Genomic DNA, 20,401 nt, shown 5'->3' with positions numbered 1-20,401 from the left:
ACCAAACCCACTGGCTCCAGGTAATCTATAAGTCTATGCTAGGTAATGCCTCGCCTTATCTTAGCTCACTGGTCACTATAGCAACACCCACCCATAGCACATGCTCAAGCAGATATATTTCACTGATCATCCCCAAAGCCAACACTTCCTTTGGCTGCCTTGCCTTCCAGTCCTCTGCTGCCAATGACTGGATCGAATTGCAAAAATCACTGAAGCTGGAGTCTTATATCTCCCTCACTAACTTTAAGCATCAGCTGTCAGAGCAGCTTACCGATCACTGTACCTGTACACAGCCAATCTGTAAATAGCACACCCAACTACCTCACCCCTATATTATTACTTCTTGCTCCTTTTGCACCCCAGTATCTCTACTTACACATCATCATCTGCACATCCATCACTCCAGTGTTAATGCTAAATTGTAATTATTTCGCCTCTATGGCATATTTATTTCCTACCTCTACTCTTCTACATTTGCACACACTGTACATAGATTTTATCTAATGTGTTATTGACTGTACATTTGTTTATGTGTAACTCTGTGTTGTTTGATTTTGTCACACTGCTTTGCTTTATCTTGGCCAGGTCGCAGTTGTAAATGAGAACTTGTTCTCAACTGGCCTACCTGGTTAAATAAAGGTGAAATAAAAAATACAAAAATCTGAAGTTTTCTCCCTCAAAAGGGCTTTATTACAGACAGAACTACTCCTCAGATTCATCAATGTCTGGCTGGCTGGTCTCAGACGATTCCGCAGGTGAAGAAGCTGGATGTGAAGTTCCTGAGCTTGTGTGGTTACACGTGGTCTGCTGTTGTGTGGCCGTTTGGACATATGGCCAAATATACTAAAACGGCTTATGGTAGAGAAATGAACATTCAATTCAATGGCAACAGCTCTGGTGGACATTCATTCAGTCAGCATGCCAATTGCATGCTCCCTCAAAACTTGAGACATCTGTGGCATTGTGTTGTGTGACAAAACTGCACATTTTAGAGTTGGCTTTTACTGTCCCCAGCACAAGATACACCTGTGTAATGATCATTCTGTTTAATCAGCTTCTTGAGATGCCACACCTGTCAGGTGGAGGGATTATCTTAACAAAGGAGTAATGCACACTAACAGGGATGTCATTAAATTTGTGCACAAAATTTGAAAGAAATAATCTTTAATGCGTATGGAACATTTCTGGGACCTTTAATTTCAGTTCATGAAACATTGGACCAACACTTTACATGTTGTGTTTATATTTTTGTTCAGTATATATTGTTGACATATATTTACACATTTCATTATTGCTGTTATGACAATATCAATTGTCATTGTTATCTAAATCAAAAGCCATTCAAAATATATACTAAACACTGTACCTACCATTTTCTGTATGCTTACTTCCGTAATCTCTGGCTCTTGGCTTTTGTCCACCTATTTGCACAATATATGACCTGTCTTCCAGCTGAGGGGAGACATTAGGAGCAATGAAGCTAATGATATCAGAGCACTCTACAGAGCACATCAGTGCACAGCGATGACAAACCTGTCAAGTGGCATAATCTAGGAGGCGATCGTAACATCCTCAGAAAACCATAGTGCCTTTCCCTTCTTTCCCTGCAATCCCCTAATAATGAAGAACCAATAAATTCGTGGCCTGCCATGAGACAGCGAGTTCACGCGTAATAGCCAATGGCATGGAGAGATGATAAATATCAAAGAAAATGGTTGTCAGACTAGGAGCCCAGGACCTTGTTACAGAGTCTTAATTTTAGCCCGTGCCTAGAAACCCTTTATCACTGGCTTGTTGGGAGGTGATGTCTTTTTTTATTTTCTCAGTGATGGAGTTTGTGTGTCATGAGATGTCCTTTCAGTGCAGTCCAGCACAATGTTCCCAAAGGTCCATGGAGTCCCTCCAGATTTATAGGCAACGACTTATGTTTTGGTGGAATAGCTTTGAGCATGTCTGGAGCCAAGACTGCACCTTGCACAATGATGTCACTGACCCTGACTTGTCCCTTTGCCACTCATAGTTTGAGGAGGGGCTATATGCTTCTGAAAATCAAGGTTATATTTGATTAGCATATTCTACTCAGAGGACACACACCCTTCTCACCGAGTGCAGTGGCACATGTGATATGGCAGGCAAACACACACTTTAAGCACTTGTGAAAATAGATGCACATAGATAAGTGTTGAGGAAGTGTCACATATCTACTTAGGCTCTTTTGAAGATCACCCAGTAAGTGTAAGGTATAGATTATAGAGCTGTACAGGGAATGGTAAATCCCAAATGGAACAGCGTTACCTGGACCTCACAGAAACATGTTTCTGCTGTTTCATTTCTAGTTAAAAAAAGGCTATTGACCTTTGTTGAGGAAAGCTGACACCATAAAATGCAGTCTGCTGGTGACCAAATAGGAATGCCATCGCAGATTAAGGACTTTTTAAATTATGCATTTGGTTCGGGCTCCTGGGGTGAAGCAGTGCATGAGAGATGGAGCTGTGGGAAGATAATGCATTAAGTGGCACACAGCTGAAGTCAGGACACTCTAGAGAGAAGCTAACTAAGTCAGGTTTACAGTACATGGACTGAGCATGTTAACACGAGGCTGGCAATCAATAATAGGGTGTAAAACTAAATCGAGGTGCATTACTAATGACTACTTGACTGCCAAATTAAAGAGAATGTGTGATATATGTATGTGCATGCTTATTTCACGAGGTTAACAAATCCTCTGATTTCATTCCCATCTTCTTTAAACATCTGATTGGAAAAGTTATGGGAAATGCATATTGGCACCATATTATGTTATGTTATCAACCTATACCGCAGATAATGAATCAAGTTAATTTGGTCAAACTCTTAGTCTTTTCAAGTTATTACAAAAATACTATTTGCTATTGCCAAATTATTAAAATGAATTCTTAATGTTCGCTGTGCATTGATTGACTGTTAGGAAAGAGAACACAGCCATATTTTCCCACATCAACAAAGAAGTTTCACATTAATAGATATGATGTTCAACACATGTCCGACCTTTCCAAATGTCAAGAAGATGTATAGATGTCAGAAGAATATACAAGGAAGAATAAAAACCTAAATGAAAAAATATAGTTGTTATCTCTTACCACTGGGAGGTATCTGTTCTTTCTGAGAGAATCTGAAAAGGTCACCGAGGAAGGAAAACGTGTACTGTAGCTCTATAATTTAAACCTTGAAGGACGTCTTAACAACCTAAACTTCTTGTACTGTGAAGAAACGGTTTATATCCTAAATCATGTTTACTGACAATGTAAAGGTAAAAGAGTGTGCTGAATGAATAAAAGCTATTTCCCAGTGGTTCAGGTAAATCTTGAAAATTATATTTATTTGGGAATTCATCAAGTGAGATTGGTGACATTTAGTCCAAGTGAATAATTGTTGGAGTGATGTGTATGCCAAGGCACACATAGAGGAGAAATTAATGGGCTATTAAGGGAATAAAGAAATCCCTTAATTCATACTTAAGGAAGAGGTGGACTTTGTATACAAAGAGCATGGTAAGAGACAACTAAAAGCAGTTAGGATTAATGTATAGACTGCAACTGTACAAAATACTGTAGTCATAACTTACAGTATGACTCTAATTAAGATTCTGAATCACAATGTTTAATGGCATAGTTTTCTCCCCTATTAGTCCAACAATATGCAGGGCTATAACGAAAATGGCTAATTTTCAGTAGTAAATATATAGCGTGACTGTGAAAAAGGTTATGCTAAGTGTTAGGGTAAGTTTAGGCATGAGGGAGTGGTTCATGTTATACTTAAGGGTTATGTTTAGTGTTATTTTATTGTTTAGCTAGCAAGTGGTCAAGGTATGGGTTAGGTAAGGTTAGAAAACAAAAACAGACCTGGATTTGAACTGTAGCCACTCGCAGATTACGAACCCTGCCACTCGAGGACGCAGTTTCAGGAAATGTAAATATTTGCTTTATAAAGACCAACCATTAGTGAAGTAGTCGAGTCACTAAACCTCGAGATCCAAGTGGAATCTCAAGTCCCTAGCATTCAAGTCCAAGTCCTTTATGCTCAAGTCCCAAGTCCCTAGCGTTCAAGTCCTTTATGCTCAAGTCCCAAGTCCCTAGCGTTCAAGTCCAAGTCCTTTATGCTCAAGTCCCAAATCCCTAGCGTTCAAGTCCAAGTCCTTTATGCTCAAGTCCCAAGTCAAGTCACGAGTCCCTTGATAGTACTAAAAGCTGCATTCCAACAATCTTTAAACCTACATGAATTAAACCTAAACGCTAGCCTTGTATAGTCTTGCACATTAGTCAGCTACAGTAATTCAGTAGCTATTGTACCTAGCATGTTGAATTAAGCAAGGCTGAGAGACTTTCTAACAACACAGTCATCACTGGTCAAGTCCGAGTGGAGTCACGAGTAAGAGAAATCATAACTTAAGTCCAAAAAGTCAGAGTCCTGGACTCAAGAACTACAACACTGCCAACAATGAATCAGTCTTTCTTACGCCTCGTGTGATAATAGCCTGTTTTCTCACTGTTTGCTCAGTGAAGATCACCCTGTGAAAATTGATTTACACACGATTCATAATCACATGAGCACTAATTTAAGAAATCATTATACGCTTGTATCGAATTCAAGTATCAAATCATTGATGCAAATGTGTCATATTTTTATTTCACTGAACACTGATATATAAAAGTGATGGAAGATAACAAAGGGAAACATCACAACATGTAGTCTTCAGTATCTTAAGTACAATGGATTTGAGGGGGATAAAAGATCTGTTGGATTTCCCTCACGTCTGTGGGTTGTCAGGGATAATAGAAAAGATTGGTGAATTGGTCTGAATCTGAGAGCAGAGTCGTTTTGTTAATCCTGCTCCACGGTGCTGCGCTGAGACTGCTTGTATTTACATATGCAGAGGATCCCGCTGTTTTGAATAGCTCCATTCACAAGACAGAGCAATTAATCATTCCCAAATACTCCCGTCGAGCAACAAATGACCCCAGCCGAACATGCTGCCACAGAGAGCGTGCAGGTATGAATAAAGCTGCAGGAGAACTCCTCAAAATCACCATCTCCCTTTATCTCTGTCACTCCCTCTATCACTCTGTCTATCTCTATTCCTTCCCATTTTTTACTGTGAGAACTATACAAACCACCTGATATAAAGTGTCTGAATTATCAAATGCTGTCATGGTGTACTTCTATATTTCTCCTACATGTTGTGTGAAAGCACTGAGTGAACGAAGTGTATCTGCAATTGAGGTCTAAATCTACAATCACAAAAGCCAACATGGGTAGCTAGCTAGATAACTAAGCTATTAAGCTGGTTAGCTTGCAGTGACCATAATACAAGACCTTGTTATGCTAGGTAACATAGCTTAGTAGTTATCTAAATGCTAACATTGTCAGACTAGCTAGCTTATTACCACACTTGTTATCAAGCACATTGAACACTAGTACATGTATGTGCTGCAAAAGTCAAGAGAGACTTTGACTCCCAAAAGCCACTGTTGGACCCCTAAACAAGACAGGCTTGTGGTGTTTCTTAGAAAAAACATATCTTTGTTTCAACAGAGGAATAATAGCAATGTTTGGAGCAGGTTCCCCTGATAGATTTGCCATGGTTTCTGATGATGTTGCCGCTAACTTTCCTTCTGGCTACCTTTGTTTAGAGGCTTCATATCCACAAAAACCTGTTGGAGGTCAGGGTAATTATCTAATAATGTCGCTGTGCAGTTTGTATCGTGATTGCTTGACCATAGTGCAGGATGATTATGTCAACCACTCTTCCTTCTCCACATCTTAGCATAAATACATTATACTGTAGATCTAATAATGCAGGGTTTGAGATCAATAATTACTTTCATACTTGTGTAGCAATCATAACATAATCAATAATAGGTCATAGAAAGTAGATTGCAGGCTATCTCTCAGCCTAATTATTTAGTTTAGGTTCGGATGATGAGAAAAATGTTTTAGTAGCTGATCATTTTGGCATGTCAACTTTATACCCTGTCTTGTATTATGCTACATGTATTATTCGATGATATTCCATAGTTTTCTTTAACATATACAGTTTCCATCTCATTCACATGAGTACAGAAAAATACAGGTAATGTATTTTACAGTAATGTTCTGTATTGTTTTTCCATGCATCTGAAAGTCACACAAATGTTCTAATCCTGCTGTACACTATCTGTCTCTCAACAGAGTTGCAGTGAAATCCCATGTAATGCAACATGCAATGAAAGGCATACCTTTCCAGTACATGTTCAGCCCAAGGGCACTTCAAACTCCAATAACAAACAGAAATGGCAGTAGGAGCATCTGTTCCCTTGGCATTTGACTTCACAGACAGATGTTTGATTCCAGCTGTTAACAGAATAACATTTGTATGTTTGAGGAGAGGGATCCCATTTGGTTTTTATATTGATGGATATTTTCACCTTTTCATCAATATCAGCCAGCATTAATGTTTGAGTTTGTAATACGCATTGCACCATACCCCCCACCCCCTTCCACTCTTTCTTCTTGTAGAGTTACTACTAATGATAGCTGCTTCATTGGGGAAATGTTTTACTTACTATGAATGTGATATGTGGTTGTATTACCTAGTTGCCTTAAGATGAATGAACTAACTGTAAGTCTCTCTGGATAAAAGCCTCTGCTAAATGACTAAAATGTCAAATGTAAATGTACTAACTCTCCTACTAACTCTCTCCCACTAACTGGGTGTGATGATGACCCTGAGAAGTAGATCCATCTTATTTTTAGCCAGGAGCCACTCATCCTCATCATCATCATCATTTGTAAATCAATTACTGTAACCTGACCACAGCAATCCTTTACCATGATTCCCTCTTCAGAATGAAGGTAATGCCGGGATAGCACCTGCAGTAGATGCTCCCATATTAAGAGGCCAAGATAAGTTCAGAGAGCTGTGGAGTAGGCCTATATGATTCAGTTCAGACGTCATTTTCCCTCTTGAAGTTCAGAGAGCTGATTATTTACAGATGATCCTTGTTGTAGCTAGTTAATGGGCAATTAGTGTCACGTTCCTGACCTATTTCTGTTAGTTTGTTATGTGTGTTAGTTGGTCAGGACGTGAGGTTGGGTGGGCATTCTATGTTTTCTGTTTCTGTGTTGGTTTTTGGGTTGCCTGGTATGGCTCTTAATTAGAGGCAGGTGTTTGGCGTTCCTCTAATTAGGAGTCCTATTTAGGTAGGCGTTGTCACAGTGTTCGTTGTGGGTGATTGTCTTCTGTGTCTGTGTCTGTACACCACGCGGGACTGTTTATGGTTTGTTCGGTTTGTGTAGCCTATGTTCCTATTCGTGCGTTTTTCTTGTTTTATGTAAGTACGTCGTCTAGGTCTGTCTACACCGTTTGTTGTTTTTGTTAGTTTATCAAGTTCGTGTTTTCGTTAAATAAATATGTGTTTTCACTACGCTGCGCCTTGGTTCCCTCAATACTCCTCCTCTTCAGATGAAGAGGAGGAGGACTGCCGTTACAGAATCACCCACCAAAACTCCAGAACCAAGCAGCGGAGTAAACGGAGTAAGGGACAGAGAAAGAAGGAGGAATGGACTTGGGACGATATATTGGACGGGAAAGGTTGCTACACATGGGAGGAGATCCTGGCTGGTAGGGATCGCCTCCCATGGGAACAGCTGGAGGCACTGAGGAGAGCAGAGGCTACCGGAGAAGGGAACCGGAGTTATGAGGGGACGCGTCTTGTACGAAAGCCCAAAAAGCCCGTGAGTAACACCCAAAAATTTCTTGGGGGGAGGGTAAGAGGTAGTGGGCCAAGGGCAGGTAGGAGACCTGCGCCCACTTCCCAGGCTTACCGTGGAGAGCGGGAGTACGGGCAGGCGCCGTGTTACGCAGTAGAGCGCACGGTGTCTCCTGTACGAGTGCATAGCCCAGTGCGGGTTATTCCACCTCCCCGCACTGGTAGGGCTAGATTGGGTATTGAGCCAGGTGTCATGAGGCCGGCTCAACGCGTCTGGTCTCCAGTGCGTCTCCTCGGGCCGGCATACATGGCACCTGCCTTACGCATGGTTTCCCCGGTTCGCCTACATAGGCCGGTGCGGGTTATTCCACCTCCCCGCACTGGTCGGGCGACCGGGAGCATTCAACCAGGTAAGGTTGGGCAGGCTCAATGCTCAAGAGAGCCAGTACGCCTCCACGGTCCGGTATTTCCGGCGCCACCTCCCCGCCCCAGCCTAGTACCTACAGTGCCTACACTACGCACTAGGCTACCAGTGCGTCTCCAGAGCCCTGTTCCTCCTCCACGCACTCTCCCTGTAGTGCGTGTATCCAGTTCGGTGCCTCCAGTTCCGGCACCACGCACTAAGCCTCCTGTGCGTCTCCAGAGCCCTGTACACACTGTTTCTTCTCCCCCTACTAATCTTGATGTGCTTGCCCTCAGCCCGGTGCCACCAGTGCCGGTACCACGCACCAGGTATAGAGTGGGCTTTGAGAGTCCAGTGTGCCCTGTCCCTGCTCCCCGCACTAGTATGAAGGTGCATGTCCTTAGCCCGGTGCCTCCAGTTCTGGCACTACGCACCAGGTCTACAGTGCGCCTTATCCGGCCAGAGCCATCCGTCTCCCCAGCGCCATCTGAGCCATCCGTCTCCCCAGCGCCATCTGAGCCATCCGTCTCCCCAGCGCCATCTGAGCCATCCGTCTCCCCAGCGCCGTCTGAGCCATCCGTCTGCAATGAGCCTGCAAAGCCGCCCGTCTGCCATGAGCCTGCAAAGCCGCCCGTCTGCCATGAGCCTACAGAGCCGTCCGCCAGACAGGAGCCGCTAGAGCCGCCCGCCAGACAGGAGCCGCTAGAGCCGTCCGTCAGACAGGATCTGCCAGAGCCGCCAACCAGACAGGATCTGCCAGAGCCGCCAACCAGACAGGATCTGCCAGAGCCGCCAACCAGACAGGATCTGCCAGAGCCGCCAGCCAGACAGGATCTGCCAGAGCCGCCAGCGAGCCATGAGCAGCCAGAGCCATCAGAGAGCCATGAGCGTCCAGAGCCGTCAGCTTGCCATGAGCGTCGAGAGCCGTCAGCCTGCCATGAGCGTCGAGAGCCGTCAGCCTGCCATGAGCGTCGAGAGCCGTCAGCCTGCCATGAGCGTCGAGAGCCGTCAGCCTGCCATGAGCGTCGAGAGCCGTCAGCCTGCCATGAGCGTCGAGAGCCGTCAGCCTGCCATGAGCGTCGAGAGCCGTCAGCCTGCCATGAGCGTCGAGAGCCGTCAGCCTGCCATGAGCGTCGAAAGCCGTCAGCCTGCCATGAGCGTCCAGATTCGTCAGTCAGCCATGAGCTGCCCTTCAGCCAGAAACGGCTATATACCCAGAACTGCCCCTCAGTCCAGAGCTGTCTCTCTGTCCGGAGCTGCCCTTCAGTCCGGAGTTGCCCCTCTATCCTGATCTCCCTCTCTATCTTGATCTACCTCTTTATTCTGATCTATCCCTCTGTCTTGTGCTATCCCTCTGTCTTGATCTATCTCTCTGTCCCGGTGGTGTCCATGTCATTGATGTTACTAAGAGGATTTTGTGGGGATAAAGTGAGGGTGGACATTCTTAGGGGGAGATGGAGGCTAGGATTGATTATGGTGGGGTGGGGACCTCGCCCGGAGCCTGAGCCACCACCGTGGTCAGATGCCCACCCAGACCCTCCCCTAGACTTTGTGCTGGTGCGCCCGGAGTTCGCACCTTATGGGGGGGGGTTATGTCACGTTCCTGACCTATTTCTGTTAGTTTGTTATGTGTGTTAGTTGGTCAGGACGTGAGGTTGGGTGGGCATTCTATGTTTTCTGTTTCTGTGTTGGTTTTTGGGTTGCCTGGTATGGCTCTTAATTAGAGGCAGGTGTTTGGCGTTCCTCTAATTAGGAGTCATATTTAGGTAGGCGTTGTCACAGTGTTCGTTGTGGGTGATTGTCTTCCGTGTCTGTGTCTGTACACCACGCGGGACTGTTTATGGTTTGTTCGGTTTGTGTAGCCTATGTTCCTATTCGTGCGTTTTTCTTGTTTTATGTAAGTACGTCGTCTAGGTCTGTCTACACCGTTTGTTGTTTTTGTTAGTTTATCAAGTTCGTGTTTTCGTTAAATAAATATGTCTTTTCACTACGCTGCGCCTTGGTTCCCTCAATACTCCTCCTCTTCAGATGAAGAGGAGGAGGACTGCCGTTACAATTAGGATGAATAAGTATGTTGCATAGTACAGTAAACATCTGTACATGGCTAAGGAATTTGACTATAATTCAGGCAAATCACCAAATTAGTTCCTTTCAAGCATAATATGACTTCACCACATTCCCACATATCAATGCAAGGGACACTAATCACACACTTTATGATAATGTCAAGCAACTATACCATCTTGAAAACACAATATTTGATCAAATAGAGAGATAAGACATTCACTGTCTCTCAAGCTTTCCATGTCCATATTATCATTTATCCATAAATTGTATTATTGTAATTTAAGCTGATTTCCTTGGCAAAATACTTTTTTGATCATGAGAGGATTTACTATAGAGAGCTCCCACATGTTTTTTTCTTTCCTGTCTCTGACCACCACCACCTGCAGGCATGAATAAATTATACACAAAGCAGTAAGAATGGGATAAGGGACACCTGCGGCTGCCATGTTTTGTTTATGCTTCATTATGTGGCGGGACTGTGGTTGAAGCCATTAGTCCACTTGACAGGGCACTTTAAAATGACAAGACAACGGTCTATGAGTAAAGGGAAGGAACATTGGAAAATATATATCCAAAACATTGGTAGCATGTAGAACCTAACCTATATATGAATTTTCAGTCCAAGTCAAGTAGCACTGCGTGGGTAAAATCATTGGGGAAGCCAAAACAGAAAAAATGCCCTATTACAATCTGTTGTGATAATTGCCTTGTTTGCTCTATAACCTGTTTGTCACGATCGCTTGTAGAATTAACGGACCAAGGTGCAGCGTATATAGAGTTCCACATGTTTATTTAGATGAAACTCACAAAAACAGTAAACAGCAAACGAAACGCGCAGCAAATGCAGTGCTCAGAGGCAACTAAACAAAACGAAGATCCCACAAAAACCAGTGGGGAAATAGCTGCCTAAATATGATCCCCAATCAGAGACAACGATAAACAGCTGCCTCTGTTTGGGAACCATACCAGGCCAACATAGAAATACTTAACCTAGATAGGAACACCCACCCCCCCAGTCACACCCGACCTAACCAAAAGAGAGAATAACAAGGCTCTCTATGGTCAGGGCGTGACACTGTTAGTTTATATGCCTTACCACTGTGATATATAGGCTTAAGGCTGAGAAAATAAGAAGACACAGACATAGAATAAACTCAACCACACCTTTGTTTCTTCATAAAAACAGAGCGCAACCTCTGTCCAGTGAAGTCCACAAAGCAAATTGCATGTATCGAAATAGTTACATAACCTACAGCATCGTTTCCGACATTTTCTGACTACTAAACAACTGTTGATGTAGAACCACAGAGAGTTACTTCAAGTCGCAAAGAAAACAGGAGCTGCCTCCACGATTCCTGCATTGTTTCAACTTCAACATTTCAACATCATCAAATCACCTATGCTTCGTCTAATACAGTGACAAATAAAATATACCAAAAACAATTTAGTCCAATCACAATAAGCTAAATATGATGTGGCTGTCCATGGTTCTGATTTATGGTTCTGATTTATGAGGACAATAATTAAATGAGATGCAACAATTTGCTTTTGATTTGATTGGTGTGAAGCTAAATCCAAACGGACTTCCCCTGAAACTTTTTTTCTGTGTGCCAGGACCATTCACCATTAAGTTCACTCAATTTAGCTCAACACTGATTGGCTATTATTTGATACTTTTTTATCAAGTGAGGCCAAATGCTTGCTGGCTTCCCTTTCATTCAATGCTACAGGTAGCAACTATGTCATACACTTTTGACCAGACAGCATCAAATAGATGGGCTGCACGTACAGGGACAGAGGGGCGCTCTTTCTCTCGCTCAGATGCTTTCTCCAGTGAGATACATTCAGCCTCTTGCGAATTGAAGGAAAATTATGGTATTTGTGGGGGGGGAAGACTGGCTTCCCTTGGCATTTATGAATACATGGCACTGCCAAATCATTTAAATAATGATTATATGCTAATGCTATTAAAACACATCCACAAGGCCCTTTGCTGGCCCTTCACGCCCCCAGTGTTGTGCTGTAGTTTTAAATCCCTACTGTGACCAGGTTGGAAAGCTGCCATAGACACTCTTAGATCAGGTGGGACAAATGGGCCACAGGATATCATCTAAAGAACTTTTAGCATGTTCTCGGCTCGTGATAAAACCTGCTCACCAGTAGGCCTGTTCTCACAATGACATATTTTCCAGAGACATTAGCAGTTTTATCCAGGTGTGTCCAAAACAAACAGTCTGCCACTTTGGCATGCCCTGCCACCCAGCGATTCTGAGTCACACAGGAGGGATAAGGGCACAATTTGTAGCGGGCAGTGGAGCACACAGACTATGAGGTGATAACTGAGAAGATTTCAGGCTAGGCTGCTACCATGCACTCTTGACAACATTCCCAGCGAGGCTTCCCCTCTATCCGACGCCTGGCGAAAAAGGTGCTAGGTAGGAGAGCCTCATAGGTCCTACCTGTCCCCCCTTCACTTCCTCTGGATATTGGGGGCTCTAAATTCTCCCCTCCCAAGTTCATAGTCGATTTGTTATCAAATCAAGCGTCGCGCATCTGATTCATTGCTATTCAGCGCTCTGGCTGATTTATATGCAGAATGTAAAACAGATGCCTTATGCAATGCATATTTATGGTGAGCCCTGCTCTCACAAGATTTATTATAGGTTCTTTCATCGGGGTGTGCATGAGCAGCGCTATGATGACTTGTATTTCCTCTCAGCTGCCAATGCCAAACTCATTAAAAAGAGGTGTGACTATTAATATACATTGTAATACTGACAGCTCCTAACTCCTAACCCCACTGCCGGGTACAATTTTTTTCTTTCTCTCCTCTCATTGTTAGGGTGGGTGTACAGGGGTGCCTTTTTTGTGTATCTGCATCTATGTGTGTCTGTGTGTGTGTGTCTGTGTGTGTGTGTGTGTGTGTGTGTGTGTGTGTGTGTGTGTGTGTGTGTGTGTGTGTGTGTGTGTGTGTGTGTGTGTGTGTGTGTGTGTGTGTGTGTGTGTGTGTGTGTGTGTGTGTGTGTGTGCGTGTGTGTGCGTGTGTGTGTACCTTCTAAAATGTGAAGTGCAGAGGCTTTTCAAAATGTTCCCCTTCTCTCTTATTTTCTCCCATATTGATTTATTGGTTTTACTCTCTGGACATCCCAGGGTTTATAGGCCTCAGCCCCGAGCCTGACTCCCATCTCCTCTGGGAAGTGGAAGGACTATACACCCCTTTATGAGCTCAGTGCTGCTTATGAGCTGTACCCCAGGCTTATGACAACAGGGTATGTTCATGGCCCAGAGCATCAAGGCCTTACTGTGGACTACAGTAACTTATGCCACGATGCACAACGCAACATCATTAGAAGGCGTTTTCTTAGCCGGCTAACAGCATTGTTTGACCAAATGCTGTTCTGCTGGCAGATGCTTTGATTTGTTGATATGACTCTGTAGACACCAGAATATGCTGCATTGTGGTAAATGGCATTAAAGAAGGGCTATTTAAGGTCCCTAGATGCGATATATCAAATGTGGTACCAATCGGTCCAGCAATTCTGGAAAAGAAGACTTTTAAATGAAGAGCACATCCAAGCGCTATAAGTCCCTGGCTTGGACCAGGGTGGGTTCGTGTAATCAGATAAAAAAAAAAACTGTAATCAGTTTGTAGCTGTAATCTATGTTACCAGCAAAAATATTGTAATCAGATTACATATACTTTTGAAAAACGAGATGATTACTTCTTGGATTACTTTTACATTCAGAAAGGATGTCAGTGAAAAAACACATTTTGACATCTTTCTGTTTTCTCAATGAAATTCAATTCAGCATTGAAAAAAGGTGCAAGTTTAAGTTTAAGAGCACTATGACAACATACCAAATGTGTTTTATGGATCCTTTTGTTCTTCTTCTAATGCCTCTTAAGGGGAAAGTAAGACAAAAGTAACTGAAAGCCATCAAATTAGGTTGCTGAGTTTGGGTAATCCAAAAGTGACGTTACTGATGACAATTTTTTGTAACCTACGCAACCCTGGCTTGAAACCCAACAATGGCTGCTTACAGAGCTAAGCTATAATGTACAGGAGTTTTGATGATGCTGAATGAGTTTGATCAATCAATCCAAATCCAATAGCTAATCAACCAAACAATCAACCAATCAATCAACATATTTGATTTCCCAGTTGGAAAAGTCCTTGTGCAGTCAGAAGTACACATAGAATATGTTTTTTTTCTTCTATTGCACTTAACATTGGGTAGTGCAAAACTACTAAATTCTTACTACAATAGATGTCGTCTCTTTCTAAGATAATATTTGTAACGCTCGTCAGAAGAAGACCAAGGTGCAGTGTGGTACGTGTTCATGCTTCTTTATTAAAAAACCGAACACCAAACAAAACAACAACAGAAACATCTTGAAGGCTACACAGAGCATAAAAAAACAACATCCCACAACCGAAGGTGGCAAAACAGGCTGCCTAAGTATGATTCCCAATCAAAGACAACGATAGACAGCTGTCCCTGATTGAGAACCATACCCGCCAAAACATAGAAACACAAATCATAGAAATAAAGAACATAGAATGCCCACCCAAATCACACCCTGAACAAACCAAATACAGACATAAAAAAGGCTCTCTAAGGTCAGGGCGTGACAATATTGGCTCTTTCAGAACCACCTTCACCCAATATTATTAGTTCATAAACTTTCCAAACTAGGCAGCCATGGAAAATATTAAAAACAGATATCTATAAAACACTGTCACCCTAGTTCTACTAACATTAAAAGATAATGAGTGATGAGTACTTTGTGCAGTCTACCTTTTTCCATGACCGCAGGCAATTTGTTTTTGAATGCTGATGTAGGCTAATGATATTTTAACCAGCGAATCCTCTATTGAGGCGACAGGGTATTCCCTCTATTGGGTCTAATGTGAGGAAGGTGGGTTGTTCAGCCCTGCTGGCAAGCCTTTCAAGCACTAGGAACGTAAAAAAAAAGAAGAAAAAGTTTCAATACCAATAGCCTGTGATGGGTATTTTAGGCTGTGCCATTGTGGACTAAGCCCTTCAAATGAGTGAATATTGGGGTGCTTAACTCAGCCCATCCTGTGTTCTTTTATGTGAGATAGGTGACAGCTAGCTGTGAGAAAAACCTCCCGTTTCAATTTCTTTCTTTTTCTTTCTTGTTTGCTCATTGGAGTGAAGCCGCCAATTTGGGCCTTTGGTGAAATCCCCTCAAGATGTGTTCATTCCCACCCTGGGTGATTAGTTGCCCAGCTCAGCCTGCACATAGACTTGCAGTAACTGTGTAATGGTGGAACTTACAAGCTGGGCATATCATGCAACAGCCCTCCTTCCTCATTGAGGCCAAATTTAAAAAAAATACCAAATCTCTATTTTTGTCATAAATGGCATGTTATACCACATGCGCAGGCAATACAGAGAAGTATTGCTCGAGTCCAACAAAATACTGTAATGTTGTAAGTTCAGAATGACACAATTTTATGTATACAACATCTAAAGACCTGCATCACTATACTAAGAGCATTGCCATTTCTAAAATTACATATTTGTGTGTTTTTGGAACCTTTGTTGATGTTTTATATGTGCTCCTGCACCTGCAAAACAAGCATGAAATCAACTCAAATCAAATGTTATTGGTCACATACACATGGTAGCAGATGTTATTGCGAGTGTAGTGAAATGCTTATGCTTCTAGATCCGACAGTGCAGCAGTATCTAACAGGTAATATCTAACAATTCCACAACAAAACCTAATATCTAACAAATTCCACAACAAAAGGAATGGGATGAGAATATATAAGAATAAAATATATGGATGAGCAGTGACAGAGCGGCTAAGATGCAATAGATAGTGAAGAATAGATAGTTTACATTTACATTTAAGTCATTTAGCAGACGCTCTTATCCAGAGCGACTTACAAATTGGAAAGTTCATACATATTCATCCTGGTCCCCCCGTGGGAATTGAACCCACAACCCTGGCGTTGCAAGCGCCATGCTCTACCAACTGAGCCAGTGAAGGATACAGTATACATTATATACATATGAGATGAGTAATGTAAGATATGTAAACATTCTTAAAGTGGCATTATTAAAGTGACTAGTGTTCCATTTATTAAAGTGGCCAATGATATCAAGTCTGTAGGTAGGCAGCCACCTCTCTGCGCTAGTGGTGGCTGTTTAACAATCTGATGGCCTTGATATAGAAGCTGTTTTTCAATCTCTCTGTCCCAGCTTTGATGCACCTGTACTGACCTCGCCTTCTGGATGGAAGCGGGGTGAACAGGTAGTGGCTCGGGTGGTTATTGTTCATCTTTTTTGCCTTCCTGTGACATCGGGTGTTGTAGGTGTCCCGGAGTGCAGGTAGTTTGCCCCCAGTGATGCGTTGTGCAGACCGCACTACCCTCTGGAGAGCCCTGCGGTTGTGGGCAGTGCAGTTGCGTACCAGGCGGTGATACAGCCCGACAGGATGCTCTCAATTGTGCACCTGTAAAAATCTATAAGGGCTTTCGGTGACAAGCCGCATTTTTCAGCCTCCTGAGGTTGAAGAGGCACTGTTGCGCCTTCTTCACCACACTACCTGTGTGCGTGGACCATTTCAGTTTGTCGGTGAAATGTACACCGAGGAACTTAAAACCTTCCACCTTCTCCACTGCTGTCCCATCGATGTGGATAGGGGGGTGCTCCCTTTGCTGTTTCCTGAAGTCCATGATCATGTCTTTTGTTTTGCTCATATTGAGTGAGAGGTTATTTTCCTGACACCACTCTCTGAGGGCCCTCACTTCCTCCCTGTAGGCTGTCTCGTCGTTGTTGGTTAACAAGCCTACCATTGTAGTGTCGTCTGCAAACTTTATTATTGAGTTGGGAGGCGTGCATGTTCACGTAGTCGCGGGTGAACAGGGAGTACAGGAGAGGGATGGCAACGCACACTTGTGGGGCCCCAGTGTTGAGGATCAGCGGAGTGGAGATGTTGTTTTCTACCTTCACCACCTGAGGGCAGCCCATCAGGAAGTCCAGGACCAAGTTGCACAGGGCGGGGTTGAGACCCAGGGTCTCAAGCTTAAGGATGAGTTTGGAGGGCACTATGGTGTTGAATGCTGAGCTGTAGTCAATGGACAGCATTCTTACGTAGGTATTCCTCTTGTCCAGATGGGATAGGGCAGTGTGCAGTGTGATGGCGATTGCATCGTCTGTGGACCTATTGGGGCGGTAAGCAAATTGAAGTGGGTCTAGGGTGACAGGTAGGGTGGAGGTGATATGATCCTTGACTAGTCTCTCAAAGCACTTCATGATGACAGAAGTGAGTGCTACAAGGCGATAGTCATTTAGTTCAGTTACCTAAGCTTTCTTGGGAACATGAACAATGGTGGCCATCTTGAAGCATGTGGAGACAGCAGACTGGGATAGGGATTGATTGAATATGTCCGTAAACACACCAGCCAGCTGGTCTGCGCATGCTCTGAGGACACGGCTTGGTATGCCGTCTGGGCCGGCATCCTTGCGAGGGTTAACACGTTTAAATGTTTTAATCACGTTGGACACGGAGAAGAAGAACCCACAGTCTTTGGTAGTGGGTCGTGTCAGTGGCACTGTATTGTCCTCAAAGTGTGCAAAGAAGTTGTTTAATTTGTCTGGGAGCAAGACGTCGATTTCCGCACGGGCTGGTTTTCTTTTTGTAATCCGTGATTGTCTGTAGACCCTGCCACATATGTCTCGTGTTTGAGCCGAAGTCTATCGCTGGTGGGCTAAGTTTCTCAAAATCAAGTTAAATTGCAAAAAAAGGGTTTGGACACTTCTATAACCTCTAACGAGCCTCTACCCCGGATCCGGGAGCACCCCCCCCCCCCACACTGATTAGCATCGCTAGCATAGCGTCACAATTAAATAGTAGCATCTAAATATCATTAAATCACAAGTCCAAGACACCTAATGAAAGATACAGATCTTGTGAATAAAGCCACCATTTCAGATTTTTTAAATGTTTTACAGGGAAGACACTATATGTAAATCTATTAGCTAAACACATTAGCAAAAATCACAATTTTTCTTTGTCCACCATTTTCTCTCAACACCAGTAGCTATCACCAATTCGGCTAAACTAAGATATTGATAGCCACTAACCAAGAAAAAACCTCATCAGATGACAGTCTGATAACATATTTATGGTATAGGATAGGTTTTGTTAGAAAAATGTGCCTATTTCAGGTATAAATCATAGTTTGCCATTGCAGCCAGCATCACAAATCTCACCAAAGCTCCTAGAATTACTACAGACAGCAACGTGTATTACCAATTTACTCATCATAAAACATTTCTTAAAAATACACAGCACATAGCAATGGACAGACACAGATCTTGTGAATTCAGACAACATTTCAGATTTTCTAAGTGTTTTACAACGAAAACACAATAAATCGTTATATTAGCATACCACATACGCAAACGTTACCCGAGCACTGATTCTAACCAAAGAGAGCGATATCGTATCATCGCCAAAATATATTAATTTTTTCACTAACCTTCTCAGAATTCTTCCGATGACACTCCTGTAACATCATTTTACAACATACATATACAGCTTGTTCGAAAATGTGCATATTTAGCCATAAAAAACGTGGTTATACAATGAAAATAGTAGCAAAACAAGCCTGGAAATGTCGGTCGCCATCTTTGAGTGATCTAGTTTAATCAATAGCTAATCATATACTTGACAAAAAAATACAGGGTTGACAGGAATCGAAAGACAAATGAGTTCTTAATGCAATCGCTGATTTACATTTTTTAAATTATCCTTACTTTTACAGGTTGCGCCAAGCGAAGCTATACAAAACAAAATGGCGGCGTAAGCGTTTAACCTGTTGGGGATGGGGGCGCTGTTTAGACAATTTATGCTAATTTGGCTAATTTTTTAAACGGCTTCCCACAAAATCCTTGATCGTACAATATGCATATTATTATTATTATTGGATAGAAAACAGTCTATAGTTTCTATAGGAGTTGAAATTTTGTCTCTAAGTGGAACAGAGCCCATTCTACAGCAATTTCCCTGACATGGAGTCAGATTTGAGAAATGTTGGCCACTTTTCTGAAGTCAGTTAAAAGGGCACTGTCGTTGCTATGACTATACGGACACTTCTTACGTCTTCCCCTGGATGCCTTTACGTGATGACGATTCCAACGGGGTCGATTGCGCGTTCACAGGCCCTACAAATGAAAAAACACTGAAGCTAGTCATTCTTTGGGAGCTGCGTCATGAGCCTAGAGGACACCGGCGCGCACCTGTTCCAAGCGTTAGTTTAGCCTGTTATATTTCTCCGGTCATCTTTTCACTCGTTATAGGAGTTAAAAACATCATAAAGTAGTTAATTTAAAGCGTTTTATAGCAATTTATATCCGTTTAGTGCGATTTTGGGACATTTATTTTTGCAACGATGTGAAAAGTTGGGCACGCTTTTCAGTTCATCCCGAACGCAGTTGACATTTCCACATGGCAAGAGGACAGCTTTCCACCAAAAGACGATTTCTCCCAAGAAAGGATCATTTGCCCAAGATACTGATGGAAGAACAGCTCAAGGTAGGACATTTTTATTATGATAAATCGTGTTTCTGTCGAAACATTTTAGTGGCTTAGGACGCCATGTTTTTTGACGTAGCTTCGCTTGGCGCAAACTGTATTGAAAAGTAAGGATAAATTAAAAAATGTAATAACGCAATTGTATTAAGAATTAAATTGTCTATCAATCCCTGTCCACCCTATATTTTTTAGTCACGTTTATGAGTATTTATGTATAAGAGTAGATCACTGTCTAAGTGGCGCAAGGACTTTTTCTTTACCAGCTTGTCTACATTTCACATTGTCTAACCATGATTTTGGTGGCTAAATATAAACATTTTCGATCAAACTGTATATGCATGTTGTAATGTGATGTTACAGGAGTGTCATCGGAAGAATTCTGAGAAGGTTAGTGAAAAAATTAATATCTTTTGGCGATGTTGACTTTTATCGCTCACTTTGGCTAGAATCAATGCTGGGCTGCTAATTGCTATGTGCTAAGCTAATATAACGATTTATTGTGTTTTCGCTGTAAGACACTTAGAAAATCTGAAATATTGTCTGTATTCACAGGATCTGTGTCTTTCGATTCGTGTATGCTGTGTATTTTTACGAAATGTTTGATGATTAGTAGTTAGGTAAACACGT

Source organism: Salvelinus fontinalis, chromosome 9 (genome assembly GCF_029448725.1).
Source record: "Salvelinus fontinalis isolate EN_2023a chromosome 9, ASM2944872v1, whole genome shotgun sequence".
NCBI classification, from domain to species: domain Eukaryota; kingdom Metazoa; phylum Chordata; class Actinopteri; order Salmoniformes; family Salmonidae; genus Salvelinus; species Salvelinus fontinalis.
The sequence above is the reverse complement of the archived record's forward strand: the minus strand, read 5'-3'. Positions refer to the sequence as shown.